This window comes from Pleurodeles waltl, chromosome 7, assembly GCF_031143425.1.
Source record: "Pleurodeles waltl isolate 20211129_DDA chromosome 7, aPleWal1.hap1.20221129, whole genome shotgun sequence".
Taxonomy (NCBI): domain Eukaryota; kingdom Metazoa; phylum Chordata; class Amphibia; order Caudata; family Salamandridae; genus Pleurodeles; species Pleurodeles waltl.
In genome coordinates this window covers 258691978-258713719 of record NC_090446.1, presented here as the reverse complement: position 1 = coordinate 258713719, position 21742 = coordinate 258691978, and the positions used below count along the sequence as shown (strand labels likewise).

General features: G+C 42.7%; 1 long non-coding RNA gene across 2 annotated transcripts in view; it reads right to left on the bottom strand.

Annotated features, from left to right (window-relative positions):
* LOC138247243 (uncharacterized) overlaps positions 1–21742 on the bottom strand; it is a 143422-nt gene that overhangs the window by 22137 nt on the left and 99543 nt on the right. Inside the window, exons 3-4 of one of the 2 annotated variants that reach the window (XR_011194382.1) lie at positions 5095–5153; positions 4417–4501 (exon numbers count right to left, since the gene is read on the bottom strand). This is a non-coding gene — a long non-coding RNA (uncharacterized lncRNA). Of the gene's footprint in view, positions 1–4416; positions 4502–5094; positions 5154–21742 lie in introns of those variants that run through there. The other variant, XR_011194383.1, reaches the window with a different exon arrangement.

Sequence of the window (21742 nt, the reverse complement as noted above, 5' to 3'; positions counted from 1 at the left end):
CTGAGTTGGCACAAGCATCAAGTTCCATTAACATGATTTGTCTCTCCATCAATGAGAACATCATCCGGCTCTTCAGGTAATGAAATTGTAGCTCACTGTCTCTCAGTCAGTGCCTCTGTTGTTCAGATCCAGGGAAAATACATTTAGCCTACTCTACACATAATTGTATCAATTTGTTCTGATCGTCGCCTGCCTGCTGATGAATTTGCAGAAATTTCTAGCAGAGCTCATCTCTGAACTCTGTACAATTCAAGGTCCTTTTCTCCAGCTTCAGTCCTCTGTGGCTCATCGTGTCTCCACGTTTAAGCAAGAAAGGCCCAGCGCCACCCAGGTCTCTAGTTCGGGCTAAGTTAAGGATACGAAGCATCATAAACATAGCTTATATCATCCGTTATGGCATATTATTACCATTTCATACACATGCCACATTATTTTAGTACTATCAACACAGATGGTGACCACTCCCCGTGGGCACATTTTTCACATTACCCATTATATTCAATTATTAGTTTTTAAATGTCATTTTTCTCATTAGTATGTATACGTAAATTATTAGAATATTCTCATATTAGCATATCTGCTGCAACATTAGTTTTATCATAGATTTAAATGTGAACTCTAATTGGATTGACTGTAAACATACGATTTTCTGACCAATGGTAATGTGGGTAGTTCTTTAGGTGCTTTTGACTTAACCTAACTGCACAGAGGAAAAACCTCACTTCTTCACTTCTTGACCTTTTTTCACTTGATGGCTAAATAATTTGATGATGCCCTTAGTGATTGTTTTATGGTTCAGCTTGAGTAGAGACCCCTGTGTCTGAACCATTCCCTTTCATTGCCCTTTGCTGAAGAAGCCCAGACGGATGTCCAACTGACGAACAGTATCCCAGCTTGCTGACCCATATTGAGGAGAGGTATAACAAAATGCTGCTGTCTTTTTGTAGATAATTCTAGTTGTTCTATGTCCCAACCCCTATTTGTTAGAGCCATAGTTAGATGTTTTTCCAAATTAATTTTGACTAAAACTGTTTTGCATGAAGCCCAAACATGCTATTCGAATCTGAGGGATAGATAGGGATACACTGGAGATGCTGACAACTTATTACTAAAAATATTTTAATTTGTTCATTTGCTGAACTAAATGTATGTTATAACTAATGCACAGTTATTCCTGTTATTGATGTGTACTGTGATCTTAGAGTGTTTGACGGTCACACATTAATTAAATTGAGATTCATTGGAAGATTTGGTCAACCAGTGTTATTTGTGTGTGTCTATTAGTTGATTTTGAGATTGACTTATGTGATTTTAGCATTGTTAATCTCGGGGAAATAAACATTCTAACTTGTGTTGTGGTGTGGTTATTCATGACCAAATGGGTTATGGTGCGTGAAGATTATTGAGTCCTGAGATATTTGTTGATGTTCATTGATTATGATGGTAAAATGTTTTGAGTTTGGGGAGTTATGGTGGAATTACTCTAAGCGTAGCCAAAAGATTCATCGACCTGTAACTCGTCCCCTTATCTATTAACATATAAAGACCATATAAGGACCGATGCGCTAGCAATGTCAAGGGACATTTCATGGGTTGTACTAAGGCATTCTAACCCTAATACCCCTGGTCTTTGACACAATGCAAGACCTACTGATTGTCACACATGGTTTGCATAAAAAATGACTACTTGAGGCAGGTGCAATATCGGAGAAATGTATTAATTTTTCTAAACATCTCAGTTTACAAGTGTGCCACACTGTATAGTACACACCCACTGGGTGAACTGTTAAAATTGTCTAAGGATAGGATTTTGTGCTGGAAGGGTACCCATCCAGTATAAAGTATATGAAAGGTAACATATCTGTTTATGTGCCAACCCTAGGGAAAAGAGCAGCAGCAGGCCATATTTAGTAAATGTCGTTTTGCGCTGCTATCTTCCCCCAGCACAGTGCGGCACAGTATTTTTGGTTGCTGCAATGCCTGGTGCTATTTTTTTAATAACTCTGCTTGGCTTGTTAGCCTTTTATTCTAAGTCTATCTTCTTTTCTTCGTAATGTCCGTTAAGAGCCAAGACTTATTCCTGAAGATACTGACTTCTATCATTTTACGACTTTCTGTTTATCCTGTAGGGATATGATACAGATTACAATTTGATCTAATGTGGATTCAAATGCTCGATCCTTCATCTCAGTATCTCGTGTATTTGATTGTGTAACTGGAGTTTGCAGGAATTACAGTTAAAAATTAGCCTCTAGTGAAGTTTGCTTTATCAAGAGTTCAACTTCATAGAAGAACACACGTTTGCTTCCAGCAATAATATCCTTTCCAGAAACACTACCATGTTCTTGCATACAATTTTAGCAAATTCGCTGAATAGCCTTTTTGTCTGTGTTTGCTTTAATGTAGTGATTTAGGCATGTTCTCCACTCACAATTGAAGAACATACAAAATATTTTTAGAATTTAGTCATAATCTTTGACAGGTTTCCCTAGGCAAGCTATCAAAAGAATGGCACAAACCACTTACCTAAAATCTTTGAAATATAGGGCCATATGTACAAAAGCTTTTTCCCATAGACACAGACTGGGTAAAATCCTTTGGTACATCTGGCCCATAGTGTAATTTGCATGTTCGCAATTGAGTACAGGGATGAGAAAAAAAGGCTAAAAGGACTCAACAGATAGCTCCAATACCATTTGTAAATGGATGATTGGAGAGAACAGTAAATGCCTGATAAAGAAGATAATTTTCCAATAGCCAAACGAAGACGTTACCAAGGTATCAACGAAAAAGGAGTTCAACAAAAACTTATGGAAGAATAATACAGTTCAGGATTCTTACCAAACTAGAATAGCAAAAGTGCTGCAGCCCCCTTTCTAGTATTATTGTGGGTCATGTAGCTCTTGGTTTCTCACACATATTTGATGCATTTGCTAAGGAGATGGGAGCAACGAGCTGCAACTTTACAACTCATCTGGTATGGAACTAATCACATTGCCATTGCAAATCTATTCTTTCTGTAGTATTAAAATGCTGCCCTGTTACACAATTATGTCCTTGGATCTGTTTTGAGTTCACTACCTTTGTGCAGTGCCTGGCTCTATTAACCCCATGAAGACCCGTGAGATGTTAAAAAAGCGCATATTAAAGCGTGTTCCTATGCTTGTTTATAGATCTATTGATATACTAGAAGAGAATAAGGATCATATATTGTAATTTAGAAAACATATTTTGCAAATTATTTGAATTGTTGTTTCAGTTATGCAAGTCTTACTCCTAACTTAAACAAGATCATTTTAAATAGCTTGTTTTCTAGATATATTAGGCTTCTCGATCTATTGTATTTGATATCTGTATTAGATTCCTTTTGCTGAGGGCAGTTTATTACAAGAATTTGTGAACAGTAGCCCTTCTGCAAAGGGCAAGGCTTTTACTTACTATGAAGATCTATCTTTCCTTAAAGGTTTTTCAGCATTCTGTGAGAAGCATTCTGATGCCCAGGCATTCCCTGTTTAATAGGAGAGTAACTATAAAGGGGTTCCCTAAAAGAATGCGTGTAGCTCAATCAGGGAAATAATTAATGTAGAAAAACTACTAGGTGAGCTACAATAATTAATCTGAGGATATAATAATCTCAGGAATAGATCCCTATAAGGACAGATAGATACATCATGATAAACTCGAATCTATTGATGAATTATACTGCCAGGCTGCTAGATATAGCGAATAATCACAAAGGGAAAAAAAAAAACGATGTCACAGTGATGTGTGCGTTTATTGAATCATGCAAACAGTCATAAAATACAAAACAAATATCGAAGAACAAAATACCTAATTCAGACACACCACATTCAAACTAGATGGGAACAAACAATACAACAATATAGAAAAAAGACACTGTACAAATAATACCGGAATTAGTCACATAGCATATAACAAATAAGGAACTTTCAAAACACAAAAAGAGAAAAAAGTACTCATTAAATGATATGTATATATTTAATAGTCTAATACAAAAATAGTCTATGCTAAAAACGAGAAAATAATAGTGACGTCGCTCTGACAATGATGTACTGGAGGGACCAAAGGCCTACGCGCGTTTCGGTGTTCCTAGATATTATAGGTCACCTTCATCAGGGCCATTCCCACTGATATAGTTCAATAAGGATCTGATTTTAGCAGCCAGGTCTCTGATTAATTTGACACTAAGTACTTGATATACTTGGATCGTGCAGTCATGACATCTGATAAAGAAAAATATGTAATTATATGCAAATATAATGTTGTCAGCATCCTGATAGTCATCAACTTTTTTTGTATTTTTATATATATACATTATTTCTGTAGAGCGAGGACGGTTGGCAGCTGCAGAACCAGCGGGAAAGGCACACGGCGATGGCGGCCTATTCCTCATTCCAGCTTCCAGGTGAAGGAACAGGAGGCGGCAAGACCAGCATATCTGCCACGCTCTGGGGAGAGCGTGGCCCTGCAAGGTACAGTCCTAAATAGGATGAGGGAACAACAGAACCGGTGGGAGGAGGGAGGCGGCAAGACGGAGTAAAGAACGGCTGAATGTTTATTATTGTTTATTGTCTTTTAGTTTGGGGTATTGCAAAAGGGTTTATCTAAAAAGCTCGGCATATAATAAAAGAACGCCTGTGCAATGACAATACAGAAGGAAGTACAAATCGAAGACAGTAAAGAGTGGTGTCAGACTGCAATTTTTTTCTTTTTGTTTCTTTTCTTTTTTTGTCTCTCCTCTTTTATTATTTTTTTGTTTTTGTTTTTGAAAAGCGTTTTTTTGTTGTAAAATTTTAGAAAGCAAAACAAGGAGAAAAGGAAACCAACCCCTTTAATTTACTAAATCGGAGAGGAGAAAAGGATAGAAAAGGGTTATGAGACGATACCCCAGAAACAGGGACTGAGACAGAAAAAAAGAAGAATAGACAGTAGAAGAAAAAAAAAGAAGACAAGGAAAGCTAGTAAGCAAGAACAGTACAAGAACTAGAGAAGAAGAGAAAACCAGACAGTAAGAGGAAGTCAGAGAAAGAAAAGGGGAGCAAGACAGCCCAGAGAAGTAGGAGTAATACTTACCCGTCCACCAACAGTTCTTTTTTCTTCTTCTTTTCCCCATGCACCTCCTGAGACACCATCTGGAATGAAAAGAAGAAGATGAAGACCCCATGAGCCATTAAAGACGAACAAGAAGTGGAAAAGCCACAAACAACAAAACAGAAAGAAACAAGAACAGTAAACTACTAGTACAACAGCAAGAACTAATAAAGAAAATATATATTATAACCACTGGCTGCGAGTCTTCCTTATGGTGGCCCTGTAACTGTGTTCAAATGTTTTGCAACTGTATTCCAGTTCCAAATCATTCATACTTACCACTGAGATTCAGTATTAGGAAGAGATGTCCTAAACATGCCCCTTCCTAATACCGAATCGCAAAGCCAAACTGTGATTCAGTTACAGGTTACCGAATCACAATTTGGCCATGGTACATACAAAAATGCTTTTTAGCTGCTGCAAATGGCCCGATTCAATGAATGTGACTGTTTGTGACATTTAGAAAGCATTGTACATGTGGCCCTAACTTCCTTTTAATTTCTCTCACTTACAACCCTCCTCAAATACAAAATTGGCAAAACTACCTTAACACTCTTGATTGAACTCTGAAAATCATTAAATGTACAAAATCTCTAGGAATCTCTTGAGACAAACAACAGAACATGTTTGCTCATATTAACTCAACTTTAAAAGGTGCTTTGTATCAATTCTGACTACTTCCAACCATTGATGCCATAGTTTACTAAGATTTTGCATCAGGGATGCATTTGTTTTTTATGCACCCACAATGAAAAATCTATTTTGCCATTTACTTAGCTACTCAAAGCCCTATTTTTGTGGCCTTGCGTGGCTTTGTAAAATAAAAAGCGATGCAAAACAGGGCATAAGAGTGCCTTGTGCTATCTTATATCAGGGAAGTGTAACCGGTGGAGCATGGGTGCTTCCGTTCATTCACCATTTATTCTGATATAAGACAATATTTATTAAAGTCAGTAAACATGAGTTTGCTCGAGAATGGTGTGCCCATCGAAGACTGGTGTCCTAGGAGAAATATATTTTTCTCCTTGTTATTTTCTCTTTGCATGTGTGCTGTATTTTGTAGCAAGCAAACAAAGAGGGATACGCTTTTAAGAATAGTTTTTTGAAGGAAGCTATCCCGTCTGGACCAAAAGTATTCTGAATACAATTCAGCCACCCTTGCATAATGGTGCAAGGAGGCCTGCATTGTCTGTTGACAACCAGAAGTGTGCTAGTGCTACCAGAGGGCAGAACTGCTTGATACCTTAGTAGATGTGGCACATTTCTGCTCTCTCCCTTTGGCAACTTCCCTCACTGCATTGTGTTGTGTCACGTTTCCGTAATTCAGGGCCCAAGCCTACTAATCCTACACCTGACTTCCAAAATGTACTGCAAGCTCTTGCAATGTCTATACTGCAATATGGTAATTCAGTGCTAGCCTGCACACCAAAATGTTATGAGGTGCCACTAAAGCCATGAGCTATGTGGCCATCACTTTAGCATTGCTTTGAACACCTCAGCTCATCTCTGATCACACTTCAGTGGCTACCTATCAAAGCATGCTGCATCCTAAGGGTAGCTTGTTTCATAAACATATTGTTACAGCATTGAAGTCCAAAATACCTGGCCCAGAAACTCCCCATCACTGAAGGCAGCTTGTCAATGAGAGGATGAAAGTCTCTATTCCTGAAACAGTTCAGATATATGAAAAAAGATTCTACTCTTGCTGCTTCACTGGTAGCATACCCAGTGTTAGAAATGGGGTTTCTGGTTGGCTAGGGTATGCACCTAAGCCAGGATGAACCCACCCACTCTAGTCAGGGCAAGGAAGTTACACGTCCAAGATACCCCCTGCTCACCCCTTTGGTAGCTTGGTACGAACAATCAGGCCTATCCCAGAGGCAATGTGTAGAGCGTTTGCACAACACACACAGCACATATGACGCACTATCCCACCACAAAGGAAACACAACACCAAGTTATATAAAAATTAACTGTATTGTACACAACATAATTATTAGACCAACCACAACATGTCAGTAATATCCTGCTATCCGAGCAGTTGTCAGACTGTTACACCATGGTTACTCTGCACAGATCAGCAATAGTCACACACAACACATAGGTTACTTATTATTCTGCCACATGAGCAGTAGTCAGGAATCAAGTTAGTAAGGAAATGCACTTGTCATAGAAATATCATAAATGCCCATACCAGGAAGATTATAAAACATATGGCAAGTGATAAAAACATATCAGTATAGAATGCCCATAAAAGGAACAACAGTACATATAGGGCACATCATCAAAAGAGACACAAAAATATATCAGCCCATAATGTCCATACCAGGAACATAGGAAGAGAATATGCATCCATTCATGCAAAGTACCTGTTTTTAATGCTGGCAAGGCATCTCTAGTGTCATGAAGAAACTGGAGGGCCCCCATCCCTCCACTGTGTGAAAAGGGGCCTTTTGGTTATTTTAGCGGGGACAGCATGCACCCCCTCAGTTTTTATATTAGGGCCCTCCTGGGGCCTGTGATCTCTGGGGCCCCCCTGGAACACGACTAGCCTTCCTACAGGTGGGGCAAAGCACAAAACAACACTTGGGGTAACAAGGGGGGACCTTGCGGTGCGGGGGGCCTCCGGCAAGGCTTCCACCCCACCTGCGGTCTCTAAAACCACAATTGGGGCTCTGGTTGGGCAGGGTGGAGCCTCCGATGAGGCTTCCTTCCCCCCCACCCGTCTCCAAGACACCTGAGGGGCCTGGTGGGCAAGGAGCCTCCGAAGAGGCTTCCTTTCCTGCACATCTCTTTCACGACACAGAAAGGCCCGCCCGGGTCGCAGTGGTGAGCAGTCCCCAAAGTGGGTGCCTGCTTGTGCCCCGGCGCACTCCTCAGAGTGTACCTCATCCCGGGGGCATGCTCGGAGCACGCTTGTTCCAATTTCCCTTTTCTTTGTGCCCTGGGGACACGAGGCAGCACGGATCTCTCGCTCTTGCTGCCGGGCTGCGGCAGTGATTTCTCGGTATCACCAAAGCACTATCAAAGTGCAAACGGAATCAAAACAAAATCGCTCTCCAGGTGCTTTTAACAAATAAAGTGGGGAGCCGACCTGGCACTCAGGCAGCAGGTATAGCGGTTCTTAATACGCAATGTCATGAAAAGGGAAGCACTCCTCAAGCACTTTAGGCAGTTTCAGATGTCAGGGGCCACAGCACCCTGCCCCGGGGGGACACAGCAGATGGAGCACAGGGCAGCAGGGCACAGGAGCAGGCCAGCCAAGGTAGATGCAGGTAAATGGCTGTTCCTCCAGGTGACCAAGCAGGTCTCAGGTGAGTACAGCAGCAGCAGTCCATGGGTGTTCCTGGTTAGTCCTTCCAGCAGCATTCTGTGTCCAGTTCCAAAATGTCTCCAAATTGTGAGGAAAACTCCCTTGTACTTATACTCAGTTTTTTCAGTGGGTTAACAAAGAAGGGGAGAGGAGGTTCCAACCAGTTCCAACTGGTTCTTGCAGTGCCCCCGATCTCCTCCAGCACAGGCCCAAACATCAGTTGGGGGTAAACAACCCTTTTGTGTGAAGCCAGGTAACAGCCTTTACAGATGCATATGTGCCCCGGCTGCCCCTTCCCTAAGCCCGGGAAGACTATTCACAATGCAGATGCACCTCTTTGACACCTACACCCTCCCTGTGTACAGGCTGTCTGAAAAGTATGCATAAAGCCCAACTGTCACTCTGCCCAGATGTGGATTGGAGTCAAGCTGCAAAACACCAGAGTCATAAGCACAAAGAAATGCCCACTTTCTAGAAGTGGCATTTTTGTAATAGTAATAAAAAATCCACTCACACCAGTAAGCAGAATTTCTCACCACCATTATAACCATACCAAACCAAACATGCCTACGCTACCCCTCATAAATCAGACAATACCCCCTAGACACAAGGCAGGGCACTTCCAATTCAATCCTACTAGGAGGCAGCACTCACAGCAGTGAGAAACCAAACAGGCTGGTTGACACTACCAGGACAGGCCATACTACTAGGCACATGTCCTGCCTTCGACATAGATAGCACCCTACCCATAGGGCTAGCTAGGGCCATCCTTAGGGGTGAATTACATGTAGTAAAAGGGGAGTTCTTGGCCTGGCAAGAAAATTTAGATGCCAAGTCCCTGTGACAGAAAACTGCGCATGCAGAACCTGCACTACTAGGCCTGAGACAGGTTTGAAAGGCTACATAGGTGGGTGGCACAAGCAACGCTGCAGGCCCACTAGTAGCATTTAATTTACAGGCCCTGGGTATAGGGATAACACTGTACACGGGACTTACAGGTAAATTAAATATGTTAATTAGGTATAAGTCAATCACACCAATTTTAGAAGGGAGAGCACCTGCACTTCAGCACTGATCAGCAGTGATAAAGTGCTCAGAGTCCTAGAGCCAATAGCGAGAGGTCAGAAAAAATAGGGAGAAGAAGGCATAAAAGTCAGGGGATGATCCTGCCAAAAGAGCCAGTTCCAACACCCAGATCAAGAACTCTGCAACTGGATATATGCACCAATCCCTCCTATCTGACTTTCAAGAAGAGTGTGAAAGCACTACTGCTTGTCTGGCTGACAAACTCACTGTCTCCAGTGGCTCTTAACACAGTTGCTTCAGGACATCATCTGAATAGTAAGAAAAAATTGCAAAAATTATGTAAAAATGAAAAAACAGGACAAGAGGCCCTCTCCATCCCCATAAACATTACCAATGCCCAAACCCTGCTCCAATTTAGAAAAGAGCTGAAGATATACTTCATTAAGAAATACTACATCAGGATTGTAGGAAATAAAGTCATTAGTTGTGTGGTCTACACAAGTTATAGGTCCACATTTCTCTTTATTGCCTGGCAGCCTCTCTTGCTGCTGCCATGGGAGCCACCAGCTATGCTCTTCCCTGCCCACTTAATGAGGGCAGTGTGTTGTTCTCCTGTGGTTTCCCCGATCCCACACAGACATGGGCTCCCGCAGAGGGGGATGGTTTCACCAACACTGGGGGGAAAGTGGTGGTGCTTCCCCTTCTTTAACAGCCCCCTGGGAGATGGCTCCCCCGGCGGAAAAAGCAGAAATGGGTAGGGTGCTTCACGCATGCCCCCTTCATGAGGAAAATCAATTATTGAGGCCTGCTCCAACCCTCGGGCCCTTCCTCACCTGGGGGGGGAATGAGAAAATGGCGCCAGAGCCCCACGTGCTCCGTCAGCTGAAAGACCAAGCACTGCCACACTCTAAAATGCAATAGCTCAGGCCGCATTGGACTGATTTCGAAAATCTTGGCTCCTTTTAATCCTGATGGTGAGCTCTAGCCACCAGGTGCAATTGCAGCTGTCCTCCTCACCTCCAAAGTGGTGTCACCCTCAGAGAGCTGGTGCTTGTGGCTCCCTGCACCATCCTTCCTCCTAATCTCAGACTCTGGATGTAGAAGTCAAGGGTTTACCCTCAACTGATCCTCAAATGGTTTAAGGGGGCCAGCCTTACTGGCCTCTGGGGAGACCCATTGACCCTGTGGTCAACTAGGAGAATCCTTAGTCCTTTCTGGTCATCAGGGTGTTCCTCCTTAAAGTTCTCCATGGCCATCTCAGGATCCAGCAGTGAAACACAGAGACATTACCAGGTAAGAGATAGAGGGGGTCATTCTGACCCTGCCGGTCATTGACCGCCAGGGTCAACGACCGCTAGAGCACCGCCAACAGGCTGGCGGTGCTCTCAAGGGCATTCTGACCGCGGCGGTGGAGTGTCACTTTTAGTGACGCTCCATTGACGCTGTGCCCTGCTCCATATCTACAAGGCACAGTTAAGCCACTTTACGTGGCTTAATGCAGCCTTGTAAATATAGGCGCCATGACACAGGTTTATGTGGCAAAGGGGCGTGCAATGGATGTTGCTGTGGGCATGCCCACACAACACCCATTGCTTTTTGATCCTGCCCTAGATTTACAAGAAATTGTAAACCTGAGGCAGCGTCAAAAACTAATGCCATCCCAGGGGTGGCGTTAGAGTGGTTTTATTTCTCCTCGTTTTCTGCTCTTTCTATGTATACTGCATTATGAAAGAGCAAATCACCATTAATGATTGTTTATTTGCAGGACGGTGTCCGTTCCTGCACATAAACAATCAACCCTGCAACACAGGTGTCTTTGTGCCATGACACAAGGGTTACTGTGTAGACAGCTGATTTAGCGCTGGTGCAGGGGAAAACACAGGAATGCACCATATTCTTGTAAATATGGTACATCCCTGCGTTTTGTAAATGACGCAGATCAGTGCAGCAATATTGCTTGTGGCACCGTGCTGCGCCATTTCCTACCAATTGAGGCCCATAGTTCTTCAATCACTTCAAGCTCCAGCAAAAGTGATATGAAAATTGTTAGTATCATGCCTCCATAAACCAGTACAATGTAATTTTTACATTCCTATGGCTTACAGGTCAAAATTAGATTTCCATAAATAATATATTGCAGAGAAAACCAGGAAGAAATTAAAAATGAACAACTTATTATATTAAAAGTTTACCAAGAAAATATGTATGTGAAAAGTGCATACCTAGTTTCAGGGCGGCAACTAGCTTAAAGCAGGGTGATTTATGTGTTAATTAAATACCGCCTTTAAGGCAGTAGCCATATTAATTTTATGTAAATAATACTGCTCACAGTTGTGGAGTTTTTGTTACAAATGTTTATTTGCCAGTCACCAGCCTCCAGAATTGTGTTTTAAGTCAACTGATTATTGTAATGATTGTCTCTCCTATTCCTAATTTTACACATCTAACGATCTAAACTGCTAATGCTGGAAAACTACTGGTATTCAAAATTTGAAATTATTTTAATATGAAATAATAACATATTATCAGAATAATAACCGGCTGTGCACATCAGTAAATGCAAAAAGACTCTTGGAAATTGCTAACATAACCATGTTTGCAGAACACATTCGAAGGGGAGTCTTTCAGCTACATTACAAGGTATCCTGTTCAAAAGTAAAACGTTTTAACACTTTTTAGTTACTTATTATGGAACATTTCCTTGTGACTGGACCTCTTAGCCTGCATTTGTCAATTCTTCCAATTTGTGTTCAATATGAGAAAGAGTTTCTGGTTGAATTCCAAATTGGAGACACACGCCTTGAAAAGGTCCACTCTCCTGTTTTTACCCTCCTCGGTTAATGCGAGTAAAAACAACAACCTGCAGATTAGGCTGTAAATCCTCGAGCAGTTTAAAAACATATGCTTAACAAACATTAATTTTCAGATTCCTGCTATTTCAGTCTAAGCCTCTTCTACGGCCTGTTCCTTTTACTGGTATTGCAAATGTTGAAAAAAAACCTTAACTAATGCAGTTTTGCACCAAAAAGTTTAGCACCGGCTTGCACCATTTCTGTGCACCTACTGGGCACCATATTTATGGAATGGTGCAAGCCAGTGCAAAGGGTAGGCTAGCGTAAAAAAAATTACGTTAGTTGGGTGGGGCTGGCGGTATGGAAGAAGGGGGTTGGCACCAAAATATGACATTAGGAAGGTTAGATTTAAAAAAATGACTCTAACCTGCCTAAAGTCATTTTCTGACTCAAAATCATCCATACCACATGACTCTTGTCTTAGTAAAGACAGGAGTCATGCCCACCACCCCAATGACCATCCCACGGGGACAGGGTCCCCTGGGCATGGCCATTGCACCCAGTGCCATTTAGGGGGCACATTTCAGGGCCCCCAAAGGCACTTAAAAAAATTCTTACCAGTACTTAACTATACTTAACTGGGATGGGGTCCACAGGTCCCCTAAGCCCTGCCCTGTTAAAATCCCCAACTTCCCCACTTTCAGGAACAGGCAGACTTCAATCAGAAAACTACATTTTTCCACACAATTTAGGCATTTTACTGGGACATACCCCATTGTTACTATTTTTTGTGCTTTTAGACTCCTTCCAGTTAGTAATTGAAATGGGTCTGTAACCAATGATGGATCTCGGACACCTAACATTTATGAAAAGTAAACAAAATTCTGAATTCATCAAGGGGTCATTTGTGTAGATCCTACAAGCTTTTTCTACAGAAAATAACAGCTGAAATAAAAAATATTGAAATTGAGGTGAAAAAAACAGCCATTTGTCTCCACGTTTTACTCTGTAACATTTTCCTGCCATGTCAGATTTTGAAAAGCAATACCTTGTTATGTCAGCTGCAACCTCCTGGTTGCAGGGATATATAGGGCTTATAGGTTCCTGAACAACCCTAGGTGCCCAGAGCCAATAAATGAGTTGCACCTTGTAATTGGTTTTCATTGTATACCGGGTATGAAGCAATTCATTTGGTGAAATATAAAGAGTGAAAATTAAGTATCAAGGAAACCTTTGAATTTCCGAAATGGGAAATAGATAAGGTGTTGAAAGGCAGTGGGTATTTGCACATCTCGGAATTAGGGGGTCCCCATACTAGCATATGAATTACAGGTCATTTCTCAAATACACTTCTTTATTACACACTGTCTTACAATTGGAAGGAGAAAATGTAGAGAAAGACAAAGGGCAGTAACACTTGTTCTTCTATTCCCTGGTCCCCCATTTCTCCCAATAAAAATGGTACCTCACTTGTGTGGGTAGGCCTAGTGCCTGCGACAGGAAATGCCCCAAAAAGCAACATGGACACATCACATTTTTAGATTGAAATCTGACATCTTTTTTTGCAAAGTGCCTAGCTGTGAATTTTGGCCTCCAGCTCAGCCAGCACCTAGGGAAACATAGCAAATCTATTCATTGATGGAAAGTAGACACTAAGGGAAATCCATAATGGGTTTACTTGTGGTGCTCTCGCCAGGTTCTATCACCCAGAATCCTTTGAAAACCTTAAGATTTGGCAAAAAAAACACTGTTCCTCATATTTCGGTGATTAAAAGTTCTGGAATCTGAGAGGAGCCACACATTTCCCCCCACCCAGCATTTCCCCAAATCTCCCAATAAAAACGGTACCTCACTTTTGTGAGTAGGCCTAGTGCCCGCAACAGGAAATGCCCCAAAATGCAACATGGACACATCACATTTTCCGAAAGAAAACTGACCTGTTTTTTACAAAGTGCCTAGCTGTGGATTTTGGGCCCTAGCTCAGCCGGCACCTAGGGAAACCTACCAAGCCTGGCGCAGTTTTAAAAACTAGACACGTAGGGGAATCCAGGATGAGGTGACTTGTGGGGCTCTTACCAGGTTCTGTTACCCAGAATCATTTGCAAACCTCAAAATTAGGCAGAAAAACACTTTTTCATCACATTTCTGTGATGGAAAGTTCTTGGATCTCAGGGGAGCCACAAATTTCCTTCCAACCAGCATTCCCCCAAGTCTCCCGATAAAAATGGTGCCTCACTTGTGTGGGTAGGCCTACTGCCCGCAACAGGAAATGCCCAAAAACGCAACATGGACACATCACATTTTCCGAAAGAAAACTGAACTGTTTTTTTGCAAAGAGCCTAGCTGCGGATTTTAGCCTCTAGCGTAGCCTGCACCAAGGGAAACCTAGCAAACCTATATATTTTTGAAAACTATACATCTAGGGGAATTCAGAATGGGGTGACTTGTGGGGCTCTCACCAGGTTCTGTTGCCCAGGATCCTTGGCAAGGCTCAAAATTTTGCAAAAAAACACTTTTTCATCACATTTCAATGATGGAAAGTTCTGGAATCTGAGGGGAGCCACAAACTTCCTTCTACCCAGTGTTCCCCCTGGTCTCCTGATAAAAACAGTACCTCACTCTTGTGGGTAGGCCTAGTGCCCTCAATGGAAATTGCCCCAAAACGCTACATGGGCACATCACATTTTCCAGAAGAAAACTGACCTGTTTTTTGCAAAGTGCCTAGCTGCAGATTTTGTCCTCTAGCTCAGCCGGCACCTTGGGAAACCAAGCAAACCTATTTATTTTTTAAAACAAGACATCTAGGGGAATTCAGAATGGGGTGACTTGTGGGGCTCTCACAAGGTTCTGTTACCCAGAATCCTTTGCAAATCTCAAAAGTTTGAAAAAAAAACACTTTTTTCATCACATTTCGGTGATGGAAAGTTCTGGAATCTTAGGGGAGCCACAAACTTCCTTCTACCCAGCATTCCCCCTGGTCTCTTGATAAAAACAGGACCTTACTTGTGTGGGTAGGCCTAATGCCCGCAGCATGAAATGCCCCAAAATGCACGGTGGACCCATCACATTTTCCGGAAGAAAACTGACCTTTTTTTGCAAAATGCCTAGCTGTGGATTTTGGCATCTAGCTCAGCTGGCACCTAGGGAAACCTACCAAACCTGTGCATTTTTTAAAACTAGATTCATAGGGGAATCCAGGTTGGGATGACTTGAGGTATTCTCACCGGGTTCTGTTATCCCAGAATCCTTTGCAAAACGCAAAATGTGGCAAAAAAAACACTTTTTCCTCACATTGCGGTGATGGAAAGTTCTGGAATCTGAGTGGAACCACAATCTTCCTTCTACCCGTCCTTAACCCTGGTCTGGCGATAAAAATGGGACCTCACTCGTGTGGGTAGGCCTAGTGCCCACAACAGGAAATACCCAAAAACACTACATAGACACATCACATTTTCCGAAAGAAAACTGAACTGTTTTTTGGAAAGTGCCTAGCTGTGGATTTTGTCCTCTAGCTCAGCCGGCACCTAGGGAAACCTAGCAAACCTATATATTTTTTAAAACTAGACATCTGGGGAAATTCAGAATGGGGTGACTTGTGGGGCTCTCTCCAGGTTCTGTTACCCAGAATCCTTGGCAAGACTCAAAATTTGGCAAAAAAAAACACTTTTTCATCCCATTTCAGTGATGAAAAGTTCTGGAATCTGAGGGGAGCCACAAATTTCCTTCCACCCAGCATTCCCCCAAGTCTCCCGATAAAAATGGTGCCTCACTTGTGTGGGAAGGTCTAGTGTCCGCAGCAGGAAATGCCAAAAAACACTACATGGACACATCACATTTTCCGAAAGAAAACTGATTTGTTTTTTTGCAAAGTGCTTAGCTGCGGATTTTGGCCTCTAGCTTAGCCAGAACCTAGGGAAACCAAGCAAACCTATACATTTTTGAAAACAATACATCTAGGGGAATTCAGAATGGGGTGACTTGTGGGGCTCTCACCAGGTTCTGTTACCCAGAATCCTTTGTAAAACTCAATATTTGACAAAAAAAAAAAATTTCATCGTATTTCGGTGATGGAAAGTTCTGGAATCTGAGGGGAGCCACAAACTTCCTTCTACCCAGCATTTGCCCTGGTCTCCTTATAAAATCAGTATCTCACTTTGTGTGGGTAGGCCTAGTGCCCGCAACAGGAAATGCCCCAAAACGCAACATGGACACATCACGTTTTCTGAAAGAAAACTGACCAATTTTTTGCAAGGTTCCTAGCTGCAGATTCTGGCCTCTAGCTCAGCCGGCACCTAGAGAAACCTAGCAAACCCATACATTTTTGACAACTAGACACGTAGGGGAATTGACAATGGGGTGACTTGTGGGGCTCTCACCAGGTTCTGTTACCCAGAATCCTTTGCAAAACTCAATATTTGGCAAACAAAACTATTTTTCATCATATTTCGGTGATGGAAAGTTCTGGAATCTGAGGGGAACCACAAACTTCCTTCTACCCAGCATTTGCCCTGGTCTCCCGATAAAAATGGTACCTCACTCGTGTGGGTAGGTCTTGTGTCCGCGACAGGAAATGCCCCAAAATGCAACATGAACACATCACATTTTCCGAAATAAAACGGACCTGCTTTTTTGCAAGGTGCCTAGCTGAGGATTTTAACCTTTAGCTCAGCCAGCACCTAGGGAAACCTAGCAAACCTATACATTTTTTACAATTAGACTCCTAGGGGAATACAGAATGGGGTGACTTGTGGGGCTCTCACCAGGTTCTGTTACCCAGAATCCTTTGCAAAACTCAATATTTGGCAAAAAAACACTTTTCCATCACATTTCGGTGATGGAAAGTTCTGTAATCTGAGGGGAGCCACAAACTTCCTTCTACCCAGCATTCCCCCTGGTCTTTTGATAAAAACAGTATCTCACTTGTGGGGGTAGGCCTAGTGCCTGCAACAGGAAATGCCCCAAAACGCAACATGGACACATCACATTTTCCGGAAGAAAACTGACCTTTTTTTGCAAAGTGCCTAGCTGTGGATTTTGTCATCTAGCTGAGCTGGCACCTAGGGAAACCTACCAAACCTGTGCATTTTTTAAAACTAGATACGTAGGGGAATCCTGGTTGGGGTGACTTGTGGGGTTCTCCCCAGGTTCTATTACCCAGAATCCTTTGCAAATCGCAAAATTTGGCACAAAAAAAAACACTTTTTCCTCACATTTCGATGATGGAAAGTTCTGGAATCTAAGTGGAACCCCAATCTTCCTTCTACCCGTCCTTACCCCTGGTCTGCCGATAAAAATGGGACCTCACTCGTGTGGGTAGGCCTAGTGCCCACAACAGGAAATGCCCAAAAACACAACATGGACACATCACATTTTCCGAAAGAAAACAGAACTGTTTTTTGCAAAGTGCCTAGCTGTGGATTTTGTCCTCTAGCTCAGCCAGCACCTATGGAAACCTAGCTAACCTATATATTTTTGAAAACTAGACATCTGGGGGAATTTAGAATGGGGTGACTTGTGGGGCTCTCACCAGGTTGTGTTACCCAGAATCCTTGGCAAGACTCAAAATTTGGCCAAAAAAAACACCTTTTCATTCCATTTCAGTGATGAAAAGTTCTGGAATCTGAGGGGAGCCACAAATTTCCTTCCACCCAGCATTCCCCCAAGTCTCCCGATAAAAATGGTGCCTCACTTGTGTGGGTAGGTCTAGTGCCCGCATCAGGAAATGCCAAAAAACACTACATGGACACATCACATTTTCTGAAAGAAAACTGACTTGTTTTTTTGCAAAGTGCTTAGCTGCGGATTTTGGCCTCTTGCTTAGCCAGCACCTAGGGAAACCTAGCAAACCTATATATTTTTGAAAACTATACATCTAGGGGAATTCAGAATGGGGTGACTTTTGGGGCTCTCACCAGGTTCTGTTACCCAGAATCCTTTGCAAATCTCAATATTTGGCAAAAAAAACTATTTTCATCATATTTTGGTGATGGAAAGTTCTGGAATCTGAGGGGAGCCACAAACTTCCTTCTACCCAGCATTTGCCCTGGTCTCCCGATAAAAACAGTACCTCACTTTGTGTGGGTAGGCCTAGTGCCCGCAACAGGAAATGCCCCAAAACGCAACATGGACACATCACGTTTTCTGAAAGAAAACTGACCAGTTTTTTGCAAGGTTCCTAACTGCGGATTCTGACCTCTAGCTCAGCTGGCACATAGAGAAACCTCGGAAACCTGTACATTTTTGACAACTAGGCACATAGGGGAATTGAGAATGCGGTGACTTGTGGAGCTCTCACCAGGTTCTGTTACCCAGAATCCTTTGCAAAACTCAATATTTGGCAAAAAAACACTTTTCCATCACATTTCGGTGATGGAAAGTTCTGTAATCTGAGGGGAGCCACAAACTTCCTTCTACCCAGCATTCCCCCTGGTCTTTTGATAAAAACAGTATCTCACTTGTGTGGGTAGGCCTAGTGCCTGCAACAGGAAATGCCCCAAAACGCAACATGGACACATCACATTTTCCGGAAGAAAACTGACCTTTTTTTGCAAAGTGCCTAGCTGTGGATTTTGTCATCTAGCTCAGCTGGCACCTAGGGAAACCTACCAAACCTGTGCATTTTTTAAAACTAGATACGTAGGGGAATCCTGGTTGGGGTGACTTGTGGGGTTCTCCCCAGGTTTTATTACCCAGAATCCTTTGCAAATCGCAAAATTTGGCACAAAAAAAACACTTTTTCCTCACATTTCGATGATGGAAAGTTCTGGAATCTGAGGGGAGCCACAAACTTTCTTCTACCCAGCATTCCCCCTGGTCTGTTGATAAAAACAGTACCTCATTTGTGTGGGTAGGCCTAGTGTCTGCAACAGGAAATGCCCCAAAACGCAACATCGACACATCACAATTTCCGGAAGAAAACTAACCTTATTTTGTAAAGTGCCTAGCTGTGGATTTTGGCATCTAGCTCAGCTGGCACCTAGGGAAGCCTACCAAACCTGTGCATAAACTAGATACATAGGGGAATCCAGGTTGGGGTGACTTGTGGGGTTCTCAACAGGTTCTATTACCCAGAATCCTTTGCAAAATGCAAAATTTGGCAAAAAAAACACTTTTCCCTCACATTTCGGTGATGGAAAGTTCTGCAATCTGAGTGGAACCACAATCTTCCTTCTACCCGTCCTTAACCCTGGTCTGCCGATAAAAATGGGACCTCACTCGTGTGGGTAGGCCTAGTGCCCACAACAGGAAATGCCCAAAAACACAACATGGACACATCACATTTTCCGAAAGAAAACAGAACTGTTTTTTGCAAAGTGCCTAGCTGTGGATTTTGTCCTCTAGCTCAGCCGGCACCTATGGAAACCTAGCTAACCTATATATTTTTGAAAACTAGACATCTGGGGGAATTTAGAATGGGGTGACTTGTGGGGCTCTCACCAGGTTGTGTTACCCATAATCCTTGGCAAGGCTCAAAATTTCGCCAAAAAAACACTTTTTCATCCCATTTCAGTGATGAAATGTTCTGGAATCTGAGGGGAGCCACAAATTTCCTTCCACCCAGCATTCCCCCAAGTCTCCAGATAAAAATGGTGCCTCACTTGTGTGGGTAGGTCTAGTGCCCGCATCAGGAAATGCCAAAAAACACTACATGGACACATCACATTTTCTGAAAGAAAACTGACTTGTTTTATTGCAAAGTGCTTAGCTGCGGATTTTGGCCTCTTGCTTAGCCAGCACCTAGGGAAACCTAGCAAACCTATATATTTTTGAAAACTATACATCTAGGGGAATTCAGAATGGGGTGACTTTTGGGGCTCTCACCAGGTTATGTTACCCAGAATCCTTTGCAAATCTCAATATTTGTCAAAAAAAACTATTTTCATCATATTTTGGTGATGGAAAGTTCTGGAATCTGAGGGGAGCCACAAACTTCCTTCGACCCAGCATTTGCCCTGGTCTCCCGATAAAAACAGTACCTCACTTTGTGTGGGTAGGCCTAGTGCCCGAAACAGGAAATGCCCCAAAACGCAACATGGACACATCACGTTTTCTGAAAGAAAACTGACCAGTTTTTTGCAAGGTTCCTAACTGCGGATTCTGACCTCTAGCTCAGCTGGCACCTAGAGAAACCTAGGAAACCTGTACATTTTTGACAACTAGGCACATAGGGGAATTGAGAATGCGGTGACTTGTGGGGCTCTCACCAGGTTCTGTTACCCAGAATCCTTTGCAAAACTCAATATTTGGCAAAAAAAACTATTTTCATCATATTTTGGTGATGGAAAGTTCTGGAATCTAAGGGGAGCCACAAACTTCCTTCTACCCAGCATTTGCCCTGGTCTCCCGATAAAAACAGTACCTCACTTTGTGTGGGTAGGCCTAGTGCCCGCAATAGGAAATGCCCCAAAACGCAACATGGACACATCACGTTTTCTGAAAGAAAACTGACCAGTTTTTTGCAAGGTTCCTAACTGCGGATTCTGACCTCTAGCTCAGCTGGCACCTACAGAAACCTAGGAAACCTGTACATTTTTGACAACTAGGCACATAGGGGAATTGAGAATGCGGTGACTTGTGGGGCTCTCACCAGGTTCTGTTACCCAGAATCCTTTGCAAAACTCAATATTTGGCAAAAAAACACTTTTCCGTCACATTTCGGTGATGGAAAGTTCTGGAATCTGAGGGGAGCCACAAACTTTCTTCTACCCAGCATTCCCCCTGGTCTCTTGATAAAAACAGTACCTGATTTGTGTGGGTAGGCCTAGTGCCTGCAACAGGAAATGCCCCAAAACGCAACATCGACGCATCAAAATTTCCGGAAGAAAACTAACCTTATTTTGTAAAGTGCCTAGCTGTGGATTTTGGCATCTAGCTCAGCTGGCACCTAGGGAAACCTACCAAACCTGTGCATAAACTAGATACATAGGGGAATCCAGGTTGGGGTGACTTGTGGGGTTCTCAACAGGTTCTATTACCCAGAATCCTTTGCAAAACGCAAAATTTGGCAAAAAAAACACTTTTCCCTCACATTTCGGTGATGGAAAGTTCTGCAATCTGAGTGGAACCACAATCTTCCTTCTACCCGTCCTTAACCCTGGTCTGCCGATAAAAATGGGACCTTACTCATGTGGGTAGGCCTAATGCCTGCAAATGGAAATGCCCCGAAACGCAACATGGACACATCACGTTTTCTGAAAGAAAACTGACCTGGCTTTTGCAAGGTGCCTAGCTCTGGATTTTGGCCTTTAGCTCAGCGGGAACCTAGGGAAACCTACCAAACCTATACATTTTTGACAACTAGACTCCAAGGGGAGTTCAGAATGGGGTGACTTGTGGGGCTCTCACCAGGTTCTGTTACCCAGAATCCTTTGCAAGTTTCAAAATTTGGCAAAAAAAACACTTTTTCATCACATTTCGGTGATTGAAAGTTCTGGAATCTAAGAGGAGCCACAAACTTCCTTCCACCCAGCGTTCACCCTTGTCTCCCGATAAAAATGAT